At 35.6% G+C, this 14,708-nt stretch overlaps 1 protein-coding gene across 1 annotated transcript in view; it reads right to left on the bottom strand.

Annotated features, from left to right (window-relative positions):
• DOK6 (docking protein 6) overlaps positions 1 to 14,708 on the bottom strand; it is a gene marked incomplete at its 5' end in the record, with an annotated part of 261,663 nt that overhangs the window by 35,137 nt on the left and 211,818 nt on the right. The window lies entirely within an intron of this gene.

The following is a 14,708-nucleotide window of genomic DNA, read 5'->3' on the forward strand; positions in this document are numbered from 1 at the left end:
CCTCTCTATTTTCAATAGGATTACAAAAGTCTTAAACACACTATATTAAACACACTCCTTCCTCTAGGTCAAATAAATGATAGACTACATAGTCCTGTTCCTGTTTGACCAGAACATAAAGGTGCTCATTGTTTGTAGCTATGAGTGTAGATACAATGCACTGTTTCTAAGCAATTAGTAATCAAAAGAAGGGTTTAATGCATTTCTGCTTTTTCCAAAGATGCTGAAGCTCAAATCCAAACCGAAACTGTCCAGACATGAAAATACAGCAGTTATTAAAAATAACCTTAAATCCTAGCACACACCTTCGTTTGTTGGAGGAATCCAACATAACATAAATTATTCACTTTTTAAAAAGTTCTCTTTCCAGAAAAAAAATTCTCAGAAAACATGCTCCCATTCCCACCTCCCCTTCCCTCCCATTCTGAGGTATCTCAGCTATTTTCTGTGTATGTCTGGCTTCTTGAATTGAGTAAGATTTTTCAAGTAAAATGATGAAACTGAAATTTCACATTAGTGAAACAAGTATTCGAAATAAAAATGAAACTGTAAAGCAAATAAACCCAAACATTTCTTGAGGAATCATGTTAAGACATTAAAGCATAATTATTTGTTTGATTTCAGAATCATACATTAGTAATGTTTAATGATTAACAGCCTTTATCTCTATCATGTACATAAAACTACAGTTATGTATACTATTTCTCCAAATCATTCTATTGCTCAGAGGGAAAGAACCCCTCATTTCAGAGATTAGACAAGCTATTCCCAGTAATTTCTATGGGATGCATCTACCACTCTCTTCTAGAAGGCAGAAACTGTTGTACGGTCTGTGCCAGATCCTGCTTCATAGCATAAGCTATGAGAACTGAGAAAATGATTTATTAATTGATTTATTAATTGACAAAAGAAAAAGATTATCACAGAAATGTGTTATTGAATAAATAAAAAACAACCCCAAAACCAAAACCCAAACTAAAAAACCCCAGAAAATTACAAAATATGCAAAATGTTCAGATTTTCATGAACATGGTCTGTAAAAAAACCATGGACATAAGTATCTGGAAATACTCATACTGTTTTATGAAGCCTTCGGCAGGACATATGGGCTTGAGAAGGACTGAGAGCTCTTTTGCAGTATTTCAAGTACTTCCTGTACTAACACTACTCATAGCTAGTGAGAATTCAGAGCACTTGTTGGCTTGTCCACGAGTCACACCTTCAGCTTGCATGAACTGCTACAGTCATATCAATATTAGTGCTGACTTCAATTTAAGAATTTATACCTTCCAAAGGGCTAAGGAAACATATACCCTTGCAGTAGTGAGGAAGCAGTAATTTCTACCTGAAAGGCAGACTGACTGATTTAGGACAATTTACATGTTAGAGCAGTTCAGAGCAGGACAATTACACTTTGTTGCAAATGTCTGTGTCATCTCTCACATCCCTGCTGAATGCTGACCTGAGCCCCACAATTGCAGCAGGGAGGAGAAAAATTCAAAATGGAGATTTGAATCAAGTTGCCTAATATCATTGAGGCACAGACACATCATTTGATCAGACAGACTGAATACAGATCAGGCCTTGTAACATGAGCTCGTTTATGCTGAATAATGAGAACAAACAGCAGAGTGTTTATGCTACATGGACTGCTAGGTAGACTTCGTTCTTACTCCATCACTTCATTTTTCACTGTACTAATGGTCATAGTGAATATGAAAGACCCAAATTGCTATCACCTTATAGGAAATTCTTGCTAAAGGCATCTGCATTGAAGTCTAATGGTGCAATATTGTGATACCATAATTCTTTCATAGTGACCATCCAGATCAGAAAGCTTCATCTTTGTGCTTGAAGTGCAGTTTCCTCAGGAAAGAGGCTTCCAGCTGTCATATCCCTATTACATTCTCCACAGACACTAGATTTAGTGCACAGCAAATATGTACCAGTGATAGCATTTTGCAGATAGCTATAATGCTAACATAAAGACTTTTAAGTCACAGTTTGGCATACAAAACAAAGCATAAATCCATATGCTGAGCAAAGGAAATTTTAGGATGACAAGAAAAAGTTTCAAATGAAAAATATTCATAGCACATTAAAATGGTAACTATTAATCACTGCATTTATGATAGCAGATAGTACAAGTACAGAATAATAACATATACTGGACACACCTAACTGTGGTGAGATTAAAATTTCTGATATATTATCTAGGGTAAGAATACAAATATGAATCTTTTTAGCAAGCACACTTGGAGGTCTTTAGCAGAGCTATCCTGATCTGTAACAAATTGGGATCTGGTATTCATTTTGTCCTGTCACCGAATCTGGAATACTGGACACAATTGTCACCAACTATTTGGATAGCATAGACATTTGAATAATAAGTAATAAATTCACTTATGATCTAAGAAATGAAAACAATGTTATATGAGAAAGAAGGTAGAAAAGATTTTAACAAGAAAATAATGTACATTGGGCAGCTCATAAAAGACAAATGCCTGACACAGAAGGTGTAAGGAGATTTATAATATGCTTTACCTGGCCATGTATTTTATGTCCGTGAAGTCTGATAAACATGTAAAAAATATGATAGATAACATGGCTTTTTGTTTAACTCCAATTTTCACTAAATGATATTTTTTATCTAACACACAATTCTGTGAGGAAAAAACTCTTGGATGTGGGTTGGATTCAAGTTTTCAGCTATTTAAAATTGATTATATAATTTACAAGACTTACAAGGTACATATTCAGGATCAGGCATATCTTGATGTATTTTAGCTAAGCAGTTTAGAAGAGATTTCACATTGAAATAACATCTGTGCTACAACAATGCATCCAAAAGCAAATTATGATAATATACAGAATCACAGAATCATAGAATCTCAGGTTAGAAGGGACTTCTAGGATCACCTGGCTCAGCCTTTCTTGGCAAAAGCATGGTCTAGACAAGACAGCCCAGCACCCTGTCCAGCTGATTCTCAAATGTATCCAACACTGGGGAATCCACCACTTCCCTGGGAGATTATTCCAATGGCTGATTGTTCTCATGGTGAAAAATTCTCCTTTAGTGTCCAACTGGAACCTCCCCAGGACTAACTTGAGACCACTAGCCCCTGCCTTTTTCATGTGACTCCTTGTAAAAAGACAGTCTCGGTCTTCTTTGTAGACACCCTTTATGTGAAACTCTTCTTGCTGAAATATCATTTTATAACATGGTTTGTCTTAACACATCTCCTATATACAATCATATATCTTATTTTGATCTGCATAATACTTTTTTGTTTGCTTATTCACTATGTAGATTTAGAAATCCTGTTAATATTTATGTATGAGATATTTGGGGAATGATTGATATATTTATATTTGTGGGTTTTATATTCAGTGTCTGTTAGCAAAACTCCAGGCAAAACCACCCACCTGTAACTACCTGGAAAAATGTTATGCTTATAAGCACATTTGCACAATCAAAATACATATAACTATTTCTGTTCCAAATAAAATGCCATGAACTAATTCTGAATAATTTTCTCCTAGGAAAAATTCTCTTGATGGGTTAATGGCTGCAATGGCCATTTCAAGAAACAACAAATTTGTACTAAAATTGTCCGCATACTCCAGCATCATGGTTGAAGAACAGTGCTTGTCTGTCAGATGAGAGATGCTACAATAGCTGTCAGATTTCAGTGTTTCTTCCCCAGCCAGGTGAAAACTGCAAATGCTGTGCAAACAGCAAGACAGTGAATCATACTGCCTCTAAGATTAAGGTAATTTACTCCTCCAAGGTCAGCAAAACCAGGGTTCAAAGCTAATTCTGTCTATCACTTCTGGATAAAAAATACTTTGAAGCAGCAACTCACAGAGTTTGGCTTTAGAGCTCCTACTGACTAAGGGCTGTTTTCAGGGAGATAAGGGCATCATCATTCCCCTACTGTTGAGGCTGAATATTGCTTTACTGACAGTTTAACGGTATAGACCTATTCTCTATACTTCAACAGTATATGCGTTGGGACAATTTCATGCTTTGTGATGGTAGTAAGAAGGTTTTATAAAACCATTTCCACAGTTACAATGATATTCTCAGTTCATTTTTGTTTTGTCTAACATACCTGTGTGATAAATAAGAAAAAGAAATTACTTTCATGTAGATGACTTTTAAGTCCAATGAAAATGTGTAGATATTTTATCATATAAAATGCATCTACATTATAATGTAAAAATCTAACAGAAATCCATGACTATCAGAATAAAGATTAACTTCTGTCAAAATGGCTCTACATAATTACATGGGCCATTGAAGAAATGCTCAGAAGTGGGAGACCCGTTTACACTATAGTGATCTGTAGACATGAGTTATAGGGAAAGATTTTCATCCTGCCTAGGTCAGCAGAATTTTTTCTTTTTTTTTTCATGAGCAAGGATGACTTGCAACAGCTGAAGACCAGTGCCTTAACAACAAATTAACTTCTTTTTCTTGTCTATTTATGAAGGTTTTATTTTACATTGTGAAGGTTTTGAATACTTAAATAATCAAAATGAATAAGCATCTTATATTCATAGCAATGACACCATTCAAATTTTCTGTACATTCTCCCTTTTTATAGTAGTTATACACAAGCATTAATATCATTCATGTCATAGAATCATAGAGTCATAGAATAGTTAGGGTTGGAAAGGACCTTAAGATCATCAAGTTTCAACCCCCCTGCCATGGGCAGGGACACCTCACACTAAACCATGCCACCCAAGACCCCATCCAACCTGGCCTTGAACACCGCCAAGGATGGAGCATTCACAACCTCCCTGGGCAACCCATTCCAGTGCCTCACCACCCTCTCAGTAAAGAATTTCTTCCTTATATCCAATCTAAACTTCCCCTGTTGAAGTTTGAACCCGTTACCCCTTGTCCTGTCCTTGGCAACATTCCTCAGCATAAGCAAAAAACCAGTCACACCTTTAAGATAACAGCTTAAATTGTACCCCTCTCTGGTATTTTATTACACAATAAACATCAGTGCAAAATTTATGGCTCATTTCTACAGCTAAATACAAAGTTTTAAGTACAACTAAGGTAATAAGAGCATGTGAAGAGGCGTCTTGAGTCCTTTATATTTATTCAGTCTCAAGATACCTTGGTGCTAGTCCAAAGCATGAGCATAAGATGGAGTAATTAAATTCTGATCAGAAAATCAGGAAATAGTACAAAATGATAAAGACCTTCAAGAAAAATATTCCCTTTTCCTCATTCTTAGATGAACAGATCTATGGTCTAGAAGTTACAGGAATTTTGCAGCCACAGGCATTGAGAAGAGACCTACTCACTAGACAGTTAAAAGACATTACTTTTGCATACAAACCAGTATATATTAGGATTGAAAAATCACTCACCAGTACAGGTAATGTTCAGTATTTGCTGGCTCTGGCCCTGTTCCCCCCACCCCCACACCCCATTCATTTCTTAAGAATGGGTTGTCTTAGTTAATATATAGTGACAGTTAGGAGAAAAACAAGACTCTTCACAAACAGATTGACACTTAAAACAAAATGCACATATTTGATCAGAGGAAAGTGTTTTTATGAGGCATGAAAGGGATGAAAAACTGCCAAGCTATTTCTCAGAATTAAATACCCTCTCTGGTGAATGGCAAATAATGAGACAGTTGACAAGACTGAATGAAATACATTTCCATTTCCTCTCCCAGAACAGGTTATCTATCATAAAATGCTTGTGACATCAAATGCTTGGTGATGATAGGAATGTCATCTCACAAACAGAAGCCCTGCAAACATGCTGAGACATCCTGGAACAGTATAACAACAACAGCGGATAAAGAAAAAATAGCCAAAACCAATTCCCTTTTGTATGTAGTAGAATGAACCTTGCTATTGAATTCTGTTGAATCACACTTTTATAAATGTCTATTAAAATAATTTTTTGCTAATATCTCTGATGGTGATTCTGTGAGTGGTGCCAACCACTCATTTTGGGGACAATGGAAATGTGGCAAAATGAGTTAAAAATGAAAACTTGCTTCATGCAGTTTTCACTAATTTCCCTGAAGAAGAACCATACCCAGCAATGACAATTTTATGAAGGTATAGTGTGAAAAGAATAAAGGCAACAGCATTTAAATGCCGAATTAATGAAATGTGAAAACAATAAGCAATGTTCAAAGCCAGGGGAAGAGTAGTATTTTTCTTGGAAGATGAAACCAAACAACTGATCAAAATTATCTTTTAATTTTATTTCATTCAGAAAAGATAAAAACAGTGGTATAGCTATAACTAACTAGCCATGTGTCTTCTGTAGGTTGAAAACACTTATGCACAATTAGCTAATTCTCAGCTAAGTATTCATTAATAAAGTAGATGCTTTGCTTTAAGTGCATGATGATAGTGACTGTAAGTTGCACCTAGTTCAGCTGATATCAAGCAGCTCTGGGGACAGCCTGAGGTGACCATACAGAGCTCAACAGAGTTTGCAGAATAAAAAGGAGATTCATTACTGGCAGTAGAAGCCCCCAACAATGATGATCCCCAGTGACAGTGGTAGGTTGGACAAGACCCTGCCTTCTACCCTAAGTGAGGATGAAAGTACAAGGGGGAAAAGAGGCAGAGACAAAATGCATCCTTAGTTTCTCAGTCAACACACCCTGGGCAGAACTGCCACACTGGCACAGGGTAATAAGCTGTGCTTTCTTATGCAGGCTGCTGGTTTTCCATCACTTTGTTGGGCTAGGATAAGGGATGGCATTGTTGCACATGGGAGGAGGCAGGATGCTTCTGGGAATGCAACCACCCATGCCACATTATGTCACATGCAGTACCAGGTCAGAGAAAATAACTATACTATAGTCCATCTGCATGTAAACTTGGCCTAGTGACAATAACATAAATATTAGAGTCATTAAAGAAAGTAATAAGGATCCTTTCATTTTATCCTCACTGCCCAATTAAGGCTGAACAGTGAAAAGCCTCATCCCACTTAAGGCCTCAGTTCTCTCTGTAGTTAGGATAGGTACGGCTTTCCAGTACTTCGCTTTGCTACTCTGCACTGAATCCTCGTGTGGATATCTTTTGTTAGAGGTAGGGAAGTACAGAAACTTTGATATTTATAATGTAAATTCCACAATGTACAACTCCAGTTTCTACCAAGTCCTTTCTCTCTTATCTCTCTCCCAGTCTGGTACTGCATTTTTCTTTCTTCTATGCAGCATAAAGCTGCATAAACAGAGTATTTAACTTGCTCTTAAACTCAGGACAATGAACCTTTGATTAAAATCCTTTCCAAAAAGGCATCTTCAAAGAATTCTGAAGGATAAACAAGTATCCAGCAGCTAAAAAGCAAACTCACTTCTAATATTCAAACATGGAACTGCAAGGAGTTGGCAGAGTTCAGTTTTGGAAAAGATGAAAAACCTTCACTTTGTTGAAATCTTGCTAACTCTGCATTGGGAGGAAATTCCCATTGTTACTCACGGTTCTTACTTCTGTGAAATTTATCTTAGTTTCTTACAATGTATCATTTTGATCAAGTAAAAAGTTGGCAGGATATAAGAATTCACCACAATGAAAAGGCTTTTTTGAACATATAGAGAATGGAAGCTATTCTAAGGTTTTTTTCATATTTTTTTTAATCTCTGCTGAATAATGCTATAATTTTTTAATCAGTTCTGCACAGCTGAAATTCAGTATGAAGTTATAAAATATATTCTTATGGCTTGATTAAACTGAGAATACTGAGTAGGGTGTCCATTGTGATTAAATCGGCCTTACCATAAAAATACATAGGTCTGTACTAACAACTGACTGTACGGCCTGTGCCACAAATATTGTCACCATAATATCTATGCATATTAGTAAAGTGAGATACACATAAAAGACAACCTTACAGAAACTTAAGATTAATGTATTCGAGATCTTACCATATTCTTTCCATAACAAATGTATTTTAAATTCATAACAATCAAATAACAGGCAGGTAGGCCAATATTAAGTCATTTCAGACAAGCACATAAATATATATGATTCCATTTTATGTCATAAACATTAGAATGTGTTTGGGGTTGGATCTTTTTTCCACTTAAAGTAGAACACCATCAATTACTTGAAATCCTTGTGCTTGGCTTCTTTCCTCATTACTGCTGGCAAAGCTGGTACATTAAAATCCCCTCACTCTTCCCATTACATAGATTATTTTAAACACTTACATTGTTTGTAGTTTATAAAAAAAATGGTGAACATATTCTATAGAAGTGTCAATTTCAATAAGTTTTACTTTCTTTAAAAATAATTAATCATTGGAAGAAAAAAGAAGTACAAACATTTCCTGCAAAATAGATACTAAAGAAAATACATCAGTCTTACCTAGGTATTGATGGGGTTCTAAGCAACCTGATCTAGCTGAAAATGTCTCTGCTTATCATAGGGGGGTTGGTCTAGACGACCTTAGAAGGGCCCTTCCAGCCCAGACTATTCCATGATTGTACGATTTATTTGTTTCACAAATATGCAGGCTTCCCCTGCCCCAAAATGTTTTAAAGAGGGTTTAATCATCCATGACATTGAGTAATAAGTTGATTAGAAAATCTGGTTAGTCACATAGAAATATTTCATTTAAATTACAAAACTGAATTGACAATCTTCTTGATTCTACCACAAAATAAGATAGTCATAGTGGTGAAGTGATTTAATAGAAAAAACCCCAACATTTTTCACAAAAATTGACCTTTGACAAGTATTTCAATTTTCTTTTTGATATAACATAGCAAACCTTTCTTGTTCAGACAATCCCATACCAGCTGACGGTTAGCATCCATGGAGCTGGTTACGCCTGTTCTCCCACTGCACTACAATTAACTACTGCTGTCATGATACGATGCAGAATTTTACGATACGGCAGGGAAATCAAATGACTGTAGCAGAATTATAATTAGTCTTAAGTTAACTGACAGTAAAGGGTACTGGTTTCGGTTCAGTTAAGCTAGGGGCAAAGGCTGATTTGCTTCTCACACTAACAGTGAGAAGTTAGTGTCATCACATATTCATGAAGTCATTAAGTTAAGACATAAAAAGATATTTGTATAGTTTGCATTGAAGAACTTATATTTGTTGTGTTTTTGGAGGGGAGAGGAAGCAATCAGCCAATATTTAACTGCTGTTCTTACACTGTTTGGTCTTCCAGTTGTAAATTGAGACTACAGACACTTCTATGCTTTCTGGTCTAGCAAAGAATAACCTCATTGACAAGTGATCTCACCAGAGGATCATCTTCTGAGAAAAAGGGCATCACACTATAGGGCTTAAATGAAATCAGAACTTCCGAATTTGACAGCAGAATATGCTTTATCAATCTTTTTTTCTCCCTTCCCCCCATTTTTCATGGCTCATAACTGTAAGAACCTCTTACCTCAGCAACCATTTATCAGAATGAAAGGGAATCTGTCAAGATACTTTTCAGAGCTTGTCAGTAATGCACTTAATTAGCTATAGCAATCACTGTTGAACAAAATGAGGTTCTTCTTTACTAGTTTCTGAGTAAGACACTTCGCATTTCCAATATGCCATTTAAAAATCAGTCTAGTAATGCACTATTTTGCACAGAATTTCAAAGCTTAAAAGAATTGAATCTACTCTAAAGACTTGGGAAGCCACATAATGCAGCCATTCTATATAATGTAGTTTCTACTCAGTAAGTATCTAGTTTCAGGTGTCCTTTATTCATACTTCAAATTTTATAGGCTCCATTTACTAATGTGAAAGTCCTGATGAGATTCAGCAAAGGAAATGGGAAGGTGGCAGGCTATAAAGCATTTCAGCTTCATCTGCTGGTAGACGCTTAGTGAAACATTACTGAGTGATCAGGTTTATGTAACAGATATATTCTAACATTTTATGTCATTCACATTATTCTGGCATCAAGATTAGATTGGGAAATGGATTCTGTACTCTATTGCTGGGCATATGAACAAACAATGGAAATGCCAAAATGACAAATGTCCTCCAATTCATTTTACATATTTAATTTGCAGAGAAATGCAGAAGCCCACACTGGAAATTCCTGCAGGATTAGTTTAGGGAGGTTGAACAGGATGATTCAGACCCTTCTAAATATTTAGCAACTCAAATATTCTCTCATTATTTTTAATGATATATCAGAACTTCTACTTTAAAAAGGCTGGAAACTTATGTAGCTGGGAGAAATCATATGTGTACAACTGTCTCTCTTGTACATGCAAAACCTCTCAGCTGGACAGGTTAACGCTACATGTTATTCTACTTAAAATATATTAAAAAAGTAAGGAATGATGAGCTCCCACCTAACAAGGCTGAAAGACAAAGAGCGATGCAGGCTTGCTCACTGGGGACAAAGATGAGCCAGAGTTTCCCTCTGTTTTGGTTTGCAAAAGCAGATTTATGTTTCTTGCATTTTTAGTGTGAAATACAAATTATAATTGCATATCAACAGCAAAATTCCTACAGACTTCATCAAGGCCAGTTTTTATTTCAGTCTAGTTTTGGTTTTGATCATGTACTTACAACCAACATGTAAGATGTTAGTGATGCAGTTCTGATACAAACACGTTCCTTCACATGAGTACTCAAACAAAAATGAATGGGCTTGCTTATATGGGTAGGTGTTCATCACTTTAAGTATGGATCGCAAAAACAAAGTCTAAATAAGGAATACAAACCAGACTCAAATACAACTGGGGTGATTGAAAGCAATTCTTAATTTTGAATTTCTTGGAGAAAGGCCAGACTGTAATTAGATTTTCTGAACATAATTTCCTCAGGGATTTCAATAACTGCAATACAAAAAGCTAATGCAGGTTTCCATACCAAAATTTTATTTGGCCTTATTCGCTTAATAATACACAAACTGACTGTGTATAAAATTTGTACTATCCAAATTCCCTAGAGCAAAGACTACAACACTAAATTTCAGCTAGCTGAAAATTCAGTCTGTAAATCCTTTTCTTGTCTTAAGCAAATATAAACTCTCAAAAGCAAAATATAAGTAAATGTCATGTATTAATGCTATCTGTTCCCGTGGGCTGTATAAAAAGACACGTTCTTTGTTTGTCAATATTTAGTATCTTGTGAAACAGTGCTAAATCTTATGCCAGTAAGTAACCACAGACAATGAGTTGAGGATACATACAGTTTCTTTTTTTTTTTTTCCCTGCTTACATGGCTCCTGTATTTTTCTCCTTCTGAACAATGATTTCAGTTCACAAGGTTACTCTTGACTTGCAATTTTCGTGTTTTTGTAAATCCTGATGTATAGAAGAGCATAACATAGCAATGAATGTTTATTTTATGTTGGGCTTGAACACTTCACAGAGCTGTCTATTATTAATGAAAATGGACAACGCATTTAAGTCTTATTCATGCATGCACAAAATGGTGTGTATATACCTATTTTATGAATAATAAATAAAAAAAAATTTATAAGAATAAATTATATATAGTTTTCTCTGTTCCTTTAATGATAGATGATTAAAAATCGGTAAGGAGTTGGTTTTTTTTAATTTCTTAACTGCAATTAAAGGCAAGATATGGATTATCGATTTGCACACTTTAGAAAGTGGCACGGATTTATAAAGCCATGGGTGTCAGCTGGGATTTTAAGTGAAGTCACTTCAACACAGAAGTTTAGACTGCAATTTAACCTGATGCCATAAAAACTTTGTGCCATTTTCTGGCATGGCAGCGATTCCCCTTTTCTTTTTATTATGCAGTACTGGGGCTTGCCACATGCCTGATGTCCCATTGGACAGAGAGGAAAGGCAGTGCACAGCTCTGAAAGGTCACTGTGTCAGCTAATGAGGCCCCACGCCACAACCTCTACAGTGGCTGCAGATCATAGATGGAAACTGTCAGATCCGCAGCACTATCTGCAAAATCTGAAGTGAATACTTGCAGTGATGTGCTGCCATCCACCAAGTTATTCCTATTGACAATATTAATTAGACAATTAAACTACTATTTTTATCTTGGCAGAGTGACCAAGAACTGAAAGAGTGCAAGGAAGACACAAATCAAAGAAAAGTTGTACAAAAAGAGAAGCCAGCCCATCTCATTTTAGGATATCTTGTGCAACCTGTGTTTCTTTACCGCTATTGTTCTGTGTTTTAAACTTTTCAGGTCTTTACACATAAGTGTTTTCATGGGCAAATGGAGGATGATAAACCCAACAGTCATTTATTGAATTGCCATTTCCCATGTGAAATGTAGTCTTTAAAAAAAGAAAAAAGCAAACCACAAAAGCCCCTACTTTCTTACTCTACAGCATATTCATTATCAGATCAACTCACACTACTAATTAAGTTAAATTTGACTGCTAAATAACTCCCGAAGAGCCAATTTATCTAAGGTAGTATGAGCACATATTCATTTCTCCTTCCACATCACCAGCTGTTATTAATTCAATTCTAGTCACATCAGACTGTAAGTTTGAAATAATTGCCACTATGGAAACACTTTTACAGTATACTTGAAAGGGAGTTAGGGTGTTACTTTACTGATATTGATAGCAATCTTAATATAGGTAGGTAGAGACCGCTGTAGTTATTTCATTTTAGAGTTTGTGAGATATTCAAAAGAATGTGTAGAATTTTCAAGTTCGTTTCTTGAATATGAAAAGCTTTGTCATAAATACACATGAAGCGCAGACCTGAGTTTGACAAATAAACTGAAAGAGAGTATATTTAGATTAGATAGTATGAAGAAGTTCTTTACTGTGAAGGTGGTGAGGCACTGGGACAGACTGCCCAGAGAAAGTTGTAGCTGTCTCTACCCCAAGGCCAGGTTAGATGGGGCTTTGAGCAACCTGGTCTAGTGGAAGGTGTCCGTGCCCACGGCAGGGGGGTTGGAATTAGATGATCCTTAAGGTCTCTTCCCAACCCAAACTATTTTATGATTCTGTGATTATTCCCTAAAGAAAACATATCCTTTCTGAAGGTGTAATTTACCTTTTCAAGCTCACAGTGGTAGTAAATGATTTTTCCATCTGCAACAGCTGCTCTCATCTGGCTGCTGTACTAATATGAGGGTTGAAGGTTGCTTGCAACCTGCTCCCTCACTACCTGCCTTCCACCCACATCTTTGAAGCATCCTGTGGGCTGACGCTTTGACACCTCGTAGATATCTGCTGTGCAGACTATCTGTATGAACAGGTATTAGGAGGAAGAGGTGTACTTTGCTCTCCCTTCAGATTCTGTACAAATACACTGCATTTAATTAGTCATTGCAGGAGCAAGGTTCAAAGAGATCTTCATTACAGGTAACGAGTACACTTGCTTATAAAAGGTTTGCAACCACAGAGAGAGAAAATTGTCCTCTGGATGCATTTCTTAGACCACTGATAAAACTAAAATAGTCTCTCCTGAAGTCAACAACTTTTCTCAAGTTTCAGTCATCATAGTACATGTAAGAGAAATGAAAATCTTATGTTCTGAAATATTTATTTGTCTCATGACTAAAATCTGCATACTTCCAAAAAGTAAAATTCTTGCGTTTTTAATAATACACTTCCAATATGTTGCATCCCTCAAAGCTAGTTGGTGTAGATAATAAACTGTTACTTGATATAGCAAGTTTTGCTTTCCTTTATGGCAAAGGCCATTTATATGAAACAAAAGATAGTGAAAATGAACAACATTACATATATTTATCTTCATGTATATCATAAAACATTTACTACCTTTTTGCCAAAGGTAAGACCTATCAAGATCATAAGGAGAGGAACTCTAACATCTCTACAAATAAACTTTTTTTTCTTTTTTATTGTGATCATGAAGAAATACGAGTCATATGATGAATATTTTTGAAGTGATCTGAAGCACAACTTTTTTCAGCAACAACTTCTGGAAGGTTATTTTCTTTTTTCCATTACTGGTATTTAACTGTAAGACTATAACCATGATTAGAAATTAACTTTATTGATGGGAAATACATGTTGCACCCTTTAATGAGTCACCCACTGAATTCACAGCTCCCCTGCTGATTTTAATTTACGTGATAATTTACAAAACAAAACAAAACACTTCATGTCTTTCATTTTGATACTGCATTTCGCTTATTTTAATGAAAATATGTACTGAGTTTTCTTGCATTGGGTATTCTTATTTGTAAGCAGTTTCTAACTTCCTATCTAAATGTAAATTGCTTATGCAAACATTATTAAAAGTGAAGTGAAATGAAAACCTTAAGCCCCTTTCAAGTAATACAAAACAACATGTTTATGATAGGTTGTTATTTTTAAAAGTGAACATAATACTATTAACTGAGGTCTACATTTTAAATGCAGCAATGATTTTAGTTTCCTAAAAGGTACAAATCACTTTCACTTTAAGCCCAGTGAATCATCACCATCATCATCAAATTATATTAACTATAGCATTTAAAGTCTTAAGCAAATATCTTAGAATCTAAACAGATGAAAAAGAACTGGAAGCACGAAAAGATGGTATGTATACAGAAGAACCACAAGTTAGTCAAATCAACAATTCTTACATATTAATCCCAAGCAAATTCACCAAGAATAGCTCTTATTCCTAGAATTATTTCATTTAATCTTGCAAGTCATAGCCACTTTATATAGTTTTAATTGGGCACCCTGAGGTTGCCCAAATACATACACAAACTTATTGGAGGAAAATACTAAAACAACCTGACATTCATTAGCTACTGAGAAG

The sequence above is a fragment of the Psittacula echo genome, assembly GCF_963264785.1.
Source record: "Psittacula echo genome assembly, chromosome: 2".
In the NCBI taxonomy this organism is placed as follows: Eukaryota; Metazoa; Chordata; class Aves; order Psittaciformes; family Psittacidae; genus Psittacula; species Psittacula echo.